We start from the raw sequence: 9,715 nt of genomic DNA, 5'->3' as shown, positions 1-9,715 counted from the left end.
CGACAAACTTCTCTAGATACTCCATGAAGACTTTGTTCATGATGTACATGAAGTAGGCTAGGGCATTGGTTAACCCAAACAACATGACCTTGTATTCATACAAGCCATACCTAGTTACGAATATTGCTTTCGGAATATCCTCGGGCCTGATCTTCAACTAGTAGTACCCAGACCTGCAATCCATCTTGGAAAACACCGAATAGATCTTCAATCTTGGGGAGTGGATACTTGTTCTGTATTGTGACTTCATTGAGAGAACAGTAATCAATACAAAGCCTGGTAGTTTCGTCCTCTTTGACACAAATAGAACAGGCAATCCCCAAGGAGAGGCACTAAGGTGAATGGATACTTTTCTGAGCTACTCAGTCAGTTGCCTTTTCAATTCAGCCAACTCTTTGGAACCCAGTCTATAGGACTTCTATTAGATGGGTCCTGCTCTAGGATTTAGCTCAATAATGAACTCAATGTCATGATCAAGAGGCATTCCGGGCAGCTCATTTCAAAAGACATTCTGGTATTCACATACCACTCTCACTTGATCCAACTCAATTTCCGATAGACAATAAACCTCAGGGCCTTGAGCGGAGGTAGGGTTGGCAACATACTCGACTTCGACTCCTTGGCTATTGGTCATGCTAACGGTCCTCTTGGCAAGTTACGACAAGCGTGGGTTCTTAGTTAACCAATCCATACGAAGGATCACATCCAAGCCTTGCGACTTCACGATGATGAGGTGTGATAAGAAGTTGTAGGATCAAAAGTATGTCTAGAGGGGTGGGGGTGATTACACTACTTGACAAGATAAAAACTTAGCATTTTCCCAATTTTAGATATGTGCCAGTTTTAACAATTATAACTAGTCAAGTTCACCCTACACATGCATATCTAAGAGCATAGTGGTGGAAACTAAAGACATGCAAATGTAATGTAGAGGGTAAGGTAGGGAGATCAAACGCAAAGGTTGACACAGAGATTTTTGGCGTGCTTACGATAGGTGGTGCTATCGTACGTCCACTTTAGTGGAGACTTCACGGAGGGATCCACCCACAAAGTGTAACGTCTGTGAGAGTCCACGGAGGGATCCACCCACAAAGGGTCCATGAAGAAGCGGCCTTGTCTATTCCACCATGACTTCCATCCAGACAGCACTAGCATCACTCACGGTAGATCTTCACGAAGTAGACGATCTCCTTGCCCTTACAAACTTCATGGTTCAACTCCACAACACGAAGTAGGAGGCTCCCAAGCGACACCTCATCAATCTTGAAGGCACCACCCTCCAAAAGGTAATAGATGTGGTAGAATGATGAATTCATCGCTCTTGTGCTTCAAAAGATAGTCTCCTCAACAATCAATCACTCTCTCACAGATTTTCCATGGGTAGGAGAGATTGATCTTGTGGAAAGCACCTTCGGGAGGCAAGAGATCAAGTTTCAAATGGTTGGATTGGAATCTCTTGATCTCAACACATGAGTAGGTGGCTCTCTCTGAGAAAAATGGATATGGGAAGTGGGTGTGTGTTTTGAGTGCATCCTCTACGAATGAGAGGAGGTGGAGGGGTATATATAGGCATCCCCCAAAGTTCAACCGTTACAACATTATTGCCCAACTCGGTGACACTGAAATGAATCTCGGTGGTACTGAGTTTTAGTAAATGTGGAAACTTTTGAATTCTCAGTGAGACCGATATATGAATCTCGGGGGTACATATACAATAACGTAGACCAGTTCTAAATCTCAGTGAGAAAGATTTCAAACTCGGAAATTATGATTCTTGAAATATTCTCAACAGAAAATTCGTCACTGAATCTCGGTGGCACAGATGTGAAAGTTGGTGGTACCGAGATGGTAGGGTTTTACATAGGATTTGTGTGGTGGAAAATCGGTAGGGCCGAGTGGAAATAGTTGTGGCACTGATTTTACTGATATGGCTTTGTACAAAGATATCTTGTGGGAGAATGAGTGAATATTTTTGGTGGCTACCTCTAAGCACTTGAGCAACCAATTCGTCATAATACCGCACCCCTTTTAATAGTACTAGCCTTCCTATGGATTCAGTGATTTCTCACAAATGTAAAATGTAGAGTCCGCTTGCTTGAAGCTTGAACCAATCCTATTCCTTTCGATGCATCAAGGGCTTCTCCTCACAATCCTATAGCCAAGGCATATTTGACCTTTGTGTAATATACTTGGATAAGTTCATTAGTCCAATGGTGCATATGTTGTGAACAATTATCAGAACCACCTTAGGTAGCAATTGTGCTTTCAATCTCCCCCTTTTTGGTAAGTGATGACAACATATAGATCAAAGCTTCGAACAAAGATATAATCAAAGATTAGCATCGATGCTTTGAGAAGTATGTGAAAAGAATGAGCTCCCCCTAAATTTGTGCATTATTTTAAATTTGCATTTGAATGCAAATGCACAATCGATTAGGATCATGGGCCACCCTATATCACATACAACTTGGTGGTGAACATGAATGATATGAATGAATAACAATGCACATAACACCAAAAAAGCAAGTGAATGATCATCATGTAGATAGTTCAAAGGTAATAACATGGTAGCATCAAACAATCAAAGCGTATGATCAAACACTTCTCCCAAATGGATAAAGTCATCCAAAACACCGAAAGTTTTGAAAAGCTAAATCAGAGCAAATAGAATGCAAAGATCTCTCTTTCTCTCTCTTGAGGCCTATTTGATCTATACACTTCTCCACCTTTGGCAACAAGTTACCAAAAAGTCCAAAGGCCTAGAACTAATCGTCTATGTGTACTCGATCTCCTCTGGTAGCTGATGATGGAGTGGACAGGAGGACGTCAACGAAGGCTTATGCAGATGTCCCTAGAGGTGGATGTGTAGACACTACAGGTGCAGGAGCACGAGGTGAAGGTCTTGAAGCTTGAGCTGATGAAGACGGTCTCGCAAATGGAACTAGCACAACTACTGATCTAGGATGGGTCCCAAACTGAGTTGCAGTAGGAAGGGGCAACTCTTCATCATCACTGCTGGAGCAGGATATATGCAGTGAATCGACTTCATGCTTGAGCTGCTTAAGAGTGGTAGTCAACTCTGTTACCTTAACATCCAGGTCATGGAATTTTGTCTCCATGATCTTCTGAAGGATTTTCTGGTACAATAAGATCTTAGAAATGTTCTTCTCCATCCCTTGGATGGTGCTGACCAAGAATGACATTTGCTCATCTCTGGTTCTGAGCTACGAGAATGGAGCTGGAGCATTTCTAGCAGCCTCTGCCTCTGGTGCCTCTCTTGCCTCTTGAGATGTAGCTGAGATGGGATGGCTTGAGTCCATCACAACTTAATTATGTTCAAACTCTGTGTGAAGTGTCAGGTGGGGACGATCAAGTAGATATGCATGCTTGCTAATCTTGGCATTGATGAGAAGCTGAATATATGGAGTATATCCACATGATATATTCTGATCTGCAACAGTCCTCCTGATAGTCTAACCTATCAAGTCCATCACTCTGAACCGGGTGTGGGTGTCTAGATGATGCAACATATTCATCTAATAACATATAATCATCTTATCATCTCCTGATTTGGGCATAAGGGTGTATCTCATAATGGTGTTTGTAGTAGGTATCCGTGCTTGGAAGAAATAGACAAAATCAAACCTGTGTGTCTGCACATACGTATGGGGCACTGTCTTGTACATGTTGACCATGGAGTTATGATTCATATTGGATTCTAAGTACACATCCATATCTCCTTCTTGTGCCTTTGGAGCACCAATCATAGTGATCCACTCATCAATTGTAGACTCATATTGGCGACCTTCAGTCATCCATACAATCCTTCCATCAAAATAGAAATGAGTGATGGAATAGAATTGTATGATCATGTCACCATTTCATGCAGTGATCTCTCTGCCAACAAAATCTTCAATATCGACTAGCCTCAAGTTTTCTCTCACATGGGGAAAATAGTGTTATTGGCCTTGATATATTCCCAATCGACCTATCTCATGTCGCTGACTGCAGGACTCTTATCAAGCAACACAGTCTCATAGAAATCTTGTTGCTCCTTTGTTTGGAAACGGGCATCAACATCAGTTCTCCTTCTCAAAACATATGGATCAACTAACCTCCACTTCCTCAGTCTTTGATCTCTTCTATTTTTCATGTTCTCAGCAACTGGATGAGCATCATTGTGGGATGGCAGATGAGCTGTCAGCTTCATTAGTACAGGGGAATCCTCTTCTTCCTGTGCAGAAAATTCTCTGGACGCAGAGCCTTTGTTGTTCTCAGTTGCAGGAATGTCCTTGATTATCCTCTTAGGAGCTACAAACTTCTTAGCCTTAGGTGCTGAAGGCTTGGGCGTAGTCTTCTTAGGCATAGCATCAGCCATCAACTTTTTCTTCTTTGGCGGAGGGACCTCACCTGAAATTTCTTCCTGATCATGAACACTTTCTGTTGGGTCTTCATACGTTGAGGTTGGCCTTCCAACAAGATAGACAATTCTCTTTATGTCTCTCTTTAGACCTGGCTTCTTTGCAAGCATAGCTTCTGGAGCTTTTATGTTAGCAGGTGTGTCATCTTCCTTCCTCAGAGTCTTCCTGGCTGTGGTCTTCTATTTGTGCTTTAGGGTAATAGATTCTTCTCGGATGAAGTCAACATATTCTTCATCAGAATTAATCTTCCTCCTGGACATGGTAGCTGCCATGGGCAAGCTACGGGAGCTTGGTGTCCCTCGGTCATAAGGTGTCCTCTCAGGACTAGTGCCTGAATCCATGTGAGCACTGCTCTCACTGAAGTTGTTCTGATTATCCTGTGATGCTAACATACAGTCAAACAACCTAGCAGACAAGCAGACAGGCAGAACTTGTGAAGAGATATAGAAGAGCTGGAATGGATGAGCATAAAAAAAATCAGAAGCTCTGATAAGTTTGAACTCTCTAACATTAGGTTTAATATTCAGAAAAAAGAGATTTTGGTTCCACCGAGTCAAAAAGTCAGAGCCACCGAGACTCACATGCTCATTAAGAGAAACTTGGCACCCTTTTCGGTTTCCCAAAAAGGAGAACTCGGTTCCATCGAGAACGTTCTCAGTAATCCTAAAACCAAATCAATGAGACCGACTTTTATGAATCGATGACACTGAGATTCAATTTTGCAAACTGCTAACCCTAAAATTTCAATTGTTCTTTAAACTACGGGAACTTTCTTGTGGATAGAATGAGTGCATAAGTGGACATAAATCATCAAATCCTATTTGCACAAGAATTAGCATTGTGAGCGCAAAGAGGGACCGGATACATACCCTAACTTAGCGGAGAATCTGCTACGATGGTGACGACAATGAATTTCCCGTCGAGGGTGAAGACTCCGGTGGCGAGGGCGCATAGGAGAATCAAGGCGATGACTAGGGGAATAGGTCATGGCAGCGCGGAGGTGCAGGAGGCGACGTTTGACTAGTTGTTTCAACCGTCGACTCCGCAGGATATATATACTCCCTGGCTGTTAGTGACACCGAGATGGAGTTTTCTGTTCCACCGAGTTCCTTAATGGCCAGCAGACACATGAACTCGGCGAGGCCAAAAAGAACAACTCGGTGGTACTGAGATAGGAAAACCTGATCAACCCTATGCTTCGTTGGGACCGAGATTTTGAGGTTGATCACACCGAGATGCCCTTTGGGAGGTTCTGGAATTCAGCCCTTGTCGAGAGGGATCTGCGAGTGCTCCTCACACAGAATGTCCCTAAAATGCTTGCCCAAATTTTGTGATGTCGCATGAATATAATTTGAGATGAGAAAGCATAAATAGCTAGATGGAGGTACTTGGGCATTCTTGTATGAAATAGAGAGTTGAATAACAACAATTGTATATCCTCAAATGAACAAAATATGCATACCAACATGCTCACACAATATCATGTCAAATAAAACATGGTGAACATGCACAAACATTCTAGCAGCTATCAAGCACTTTTGCAATGATGAAGTCATCTATAGATGAGTATATTGACAAAGGAGCCAAGTAAGAATACTTGATCATAGGTCATACTCATCGATTAAGCACAAGCGGGGTTACCACTTTTACATAAAGCATTAGTGTGTTCACATCGTTTAGGAGACGTATATACTCAAGTCTTAGAATAAAACTCCCCCTAGATGTGACATCCCCCTAAGAGGGATAACTTAACCTTGGGTATTGTCGTAGAAGTCTTCTAGTAGGTGTAGTAGTGGTGGATGCTCATTGTTGATGAAGATCATCTTGAGTTGGGATCCATCCTTGTAGTTTCTTACCCTTCTCACCTACATGGGTTAGTCCCAAAGCATAAGGAACATGTGAACAAATATCTATGGAAATATAATGAAATACATGAGAGATGATGTCCAAAGATGCATTAATTATCTTGTCCCTTGATTACTTTTGAGGGAATGTGTGACTCCTTGTACTAATGCATATGGTTGTAGTTGATTGCATATAGTTCTTGCCGAAATGAATAAGAATCAATTTCATTGGCGGATTCACCCGTAGGTACCCACATCAACTTGATCGGGATCCTTGAAGTTGTGGTAGCACAATATGAGGTAGTACTAGTAGTGTCCTTGTAAACCCACTCAACCTTGGCTTGGGGTTCTTCCTCAAATGATTCTATCTCCTCTTGAAGCTTGTCCTTGCCCTTGTGCTCTTGTGGTTGAAGGTCATCTTGAGAGTTTGTTCCCTTGGGAAGAGTAGGATCATACTTCTCCTCATGGGGAACGAACTCCGGGATGGGATATGGACCTTCTTCCCATTCATCTCCGTTATCATTGAAGTAGCCAACACCTTGCCTCTTCCAATGTCCTTCTTGCTTGCGCACAATTTCCTCGAATTGCTTACTTCCGGCAAGACTCTTGAAGATACCTTTCTCTAAATTCCTTTCAATAAAAAGTTTTCGTGCTCAAGTGTAACTTGGCTAAGAGAATCATTAGTGAAATCAAGAGAGCTACTAGCAACAACATCATTTGATCTTACTTTAGCATTGTTGTTACTAGATGAAGAAACTTTATAACCTTTGATACTAGGTTTAACTTCTACAACAAAAGTAGACAAGAGTAATCATTTGGCTAGATATGAAGAACTCTTCTATCGAAGATCATCATTGATTGCTTTTAGAAACTCATGCTCTTGCTCCAAATTTAGCTTCTCGAAGTGAGCTTCTCATTAGTTCCTGCAAGCTCTCTATGATATTCTAGAGTAGTTTCATGAGCTAACTTAAGAGTGTTTAATTCTTTTGTTAGTCGTTCAATCTCTTTGTTATCATCATCATCCAATTTCTCTTGACTAGCATGATTACTTTCAAGTTCATTTTCAATGTTATCACTAGCCTTATCAAAGAGAAAGTCATCTTCTGCTAACAAGTCATCCTCATCACTATCAAAGTCAAAGTAATCGGGGTGTGATACTTTGGGGCCTTTTGCCGTGAAGCAGTTTCCAATACCTTCATTGGGTGAATCAAATAAGTCATAGGAATTGGAGGAAACGAGTGCAAGACTGGCAACCCCTGAATCTTGACTATAGTTAGAGTTGGAGTGATAGCTTCTCTCCGATTGGTTGTTACACTCGGAACCCAAAACCCATTCACCAACGTGAGCTTAATGTTTTCATCTTGAGCTTCTCTTGGTGTACTTATCCTTCTCTGATTCCTTGCATGTCTAGGAGTGTCTTCGTTCATAATGATATTCTCTACTCCTTTTGTCTCTGTGCGGTGACTCATCTCTTGAGCTTCGTCTTCTAGGTGACTCTTCTCTTTTTTCTATGGGGAGTCGAGAACTTATTGGAATAGTATCTGGGCTTTCCACAGTTGTAGCAGTTTCAGTCGCGACTAGACGAATGCTTCTCATCATATCTTGGACTTCCACTTCTCTCCTTGCCTCTACTCTTGTACAGTTTGTTGAATTCTTTGACCATGAGGCTGATATATTCATTGGTAGCAAGGTTGTCATTTGAAGTAGTGGGAGTATCGCTTGAAGCTTTGTAAGCATCACTTCACTTGTTGTGCAACTCATCTTTGTCCTTGAGTCACAGTTCATGAGCAAAAATTGTCGGTGTTCTGGGAATGGGGGTACCCAGACCTGCCTGCCTGCGGCCCAGGGTTGGCCAACTTCATCAACCAAAAACCAATAGGCCCGACACCACTCAAGGCAAGGCCCTCGCAAGGGGCCAAGCCGCGCGAGGAGGAGCAACATCAAGACCCAGAGGGCGCCTCCTCAGGACCCCTCCAGAGCGGCGGATATTCCGAGGCGAGTGTCGGATTTCGGGCTCCGGAAAACCCTAAAGATTTGAACTTAGGGGCGTGTACGAAGATCTCTCACTTGCTCGCCTCACCTAGCTCGTTACTCGACGGGCATGGCAGAGAACTCACTCGATGGTGAGGAAGACAAAGAACACGACAGTTTACCCAGGTTCGGGTCGCTGGGAAGCGTAGTACCCTACTCCTGCTTTGGTGGATTGCCTCTCGTGGAGGTTGGTGGATGAACCGGTACAATGTTCTTGAGCATCCGGAGGCTGGGTGACTATGTGTGATTCTAGTGGGTGAAATGAATGGAAATCAGATTGGATCCGATCTCTCTCGTTCTACGAAGTAACCTACCCTCTATATATAGTGGTGGCTCTAGTCCTCTTCCCTTATTGTTTAGGCGGGAAGGGATCCCACAACGGCCAATTTCGAAGGGGGACAGGTGAACATGCTTCCCCTGTCCAAAAGTGGTCTTTGCCTCCAAAGTAGCCGCCAGCGCTGTAGGGGCTGGTTTAGGGATGACGTCTGTCCTGCCGACGGGCGGCGATAGTCTTGTTGTACCAGAATGGAAACCTTTTGGAGATGCCTTGGGAACCCCTAGTACGTCCTTGCCCCTTTGCACAAAAGGGGAAACTACGCCGCCCTACTGTTTGCTGCTCGCCTGTCCTTCTTCTGCGTCATCCTTGACTCCTGAGGCTAGGCCTCGCCTTGGAATATCTGTCGCTCCGGAGGGGTCCTCAGGAGGCCCCCTGCGGGTCTTGATCCTGTTCGTCCTCGTGAGGCTTGGACCCTCACGAGGGCCTTGTCTTGGGTGGTGCCGGGCCCGTTAGTTTTAGGTCGATGAAGTGGGTCAGCCCTGGGCTGCAGGCACACAGGTCTGGCTATCCCCATACCTAGAACGCCGACAATAGCCCCCGGGCCCAAGGAACGCCTGGGTTGGATTCTTGGCGAAGCCTGGAGGGTGCCCTCAAGCTTCGCGGGCCCTATTTGCCCGCGGGTGAGGCCGCACACATGTCCAGCAGCCATGTGGTGACGCTCTTGCTCCTCGAGGCGTTCGGGGTGCGCCAGGCCACGACGGCACGATCTCCAAGAACCACGCAGGCCATCATTGTGCTCATTGGATGGCAGCGGTGTGGCCTGACCACTCCCAGCGGCCCTCGCGGACGTGACCTCTTGGTGGACAGGTGAAGTGACGTGGGCGGCAACGCTCCCGTCAGCCCACCTCGCGACCCTTAGGGGGCGTGCAACGCTCGCGTTCCTACGACGGTTGTTGGCCATGGTCCGCCTATAAATCTGCCCCGCCCCCGTCAAGGGGGAGGCACTGCAATCTTGAGCTTCCTCTCTGATTCCTCTAGCTCCATCGAGAAGACCTCCCCACCTCTTTGTTTCTCTGACCTCCATGGCGTCTTCAGGAGGCGAACCCGGTAGGGGGAAGCGCGCGGCACCATCCCCGTCCCCG

Source organism: Hordeum vulgare, chromosome 3H (genome assembly GCF_904849725.1).
Source record: "Hordeum vulgare subsp. vulgare chromosome 3H, MorexV3_pseudomolecules_assembly, whole genome shotgun sequence".
NCBI classification, from domain to species: Eukaryota; Viridiplantae; Streptophyta; class Magnoliopsida; order Poales; family Poaceae; genus Hordeum; species Hordeum vulgare.
Note: the sequence above shows the minus strand (reverse complement) of the source record.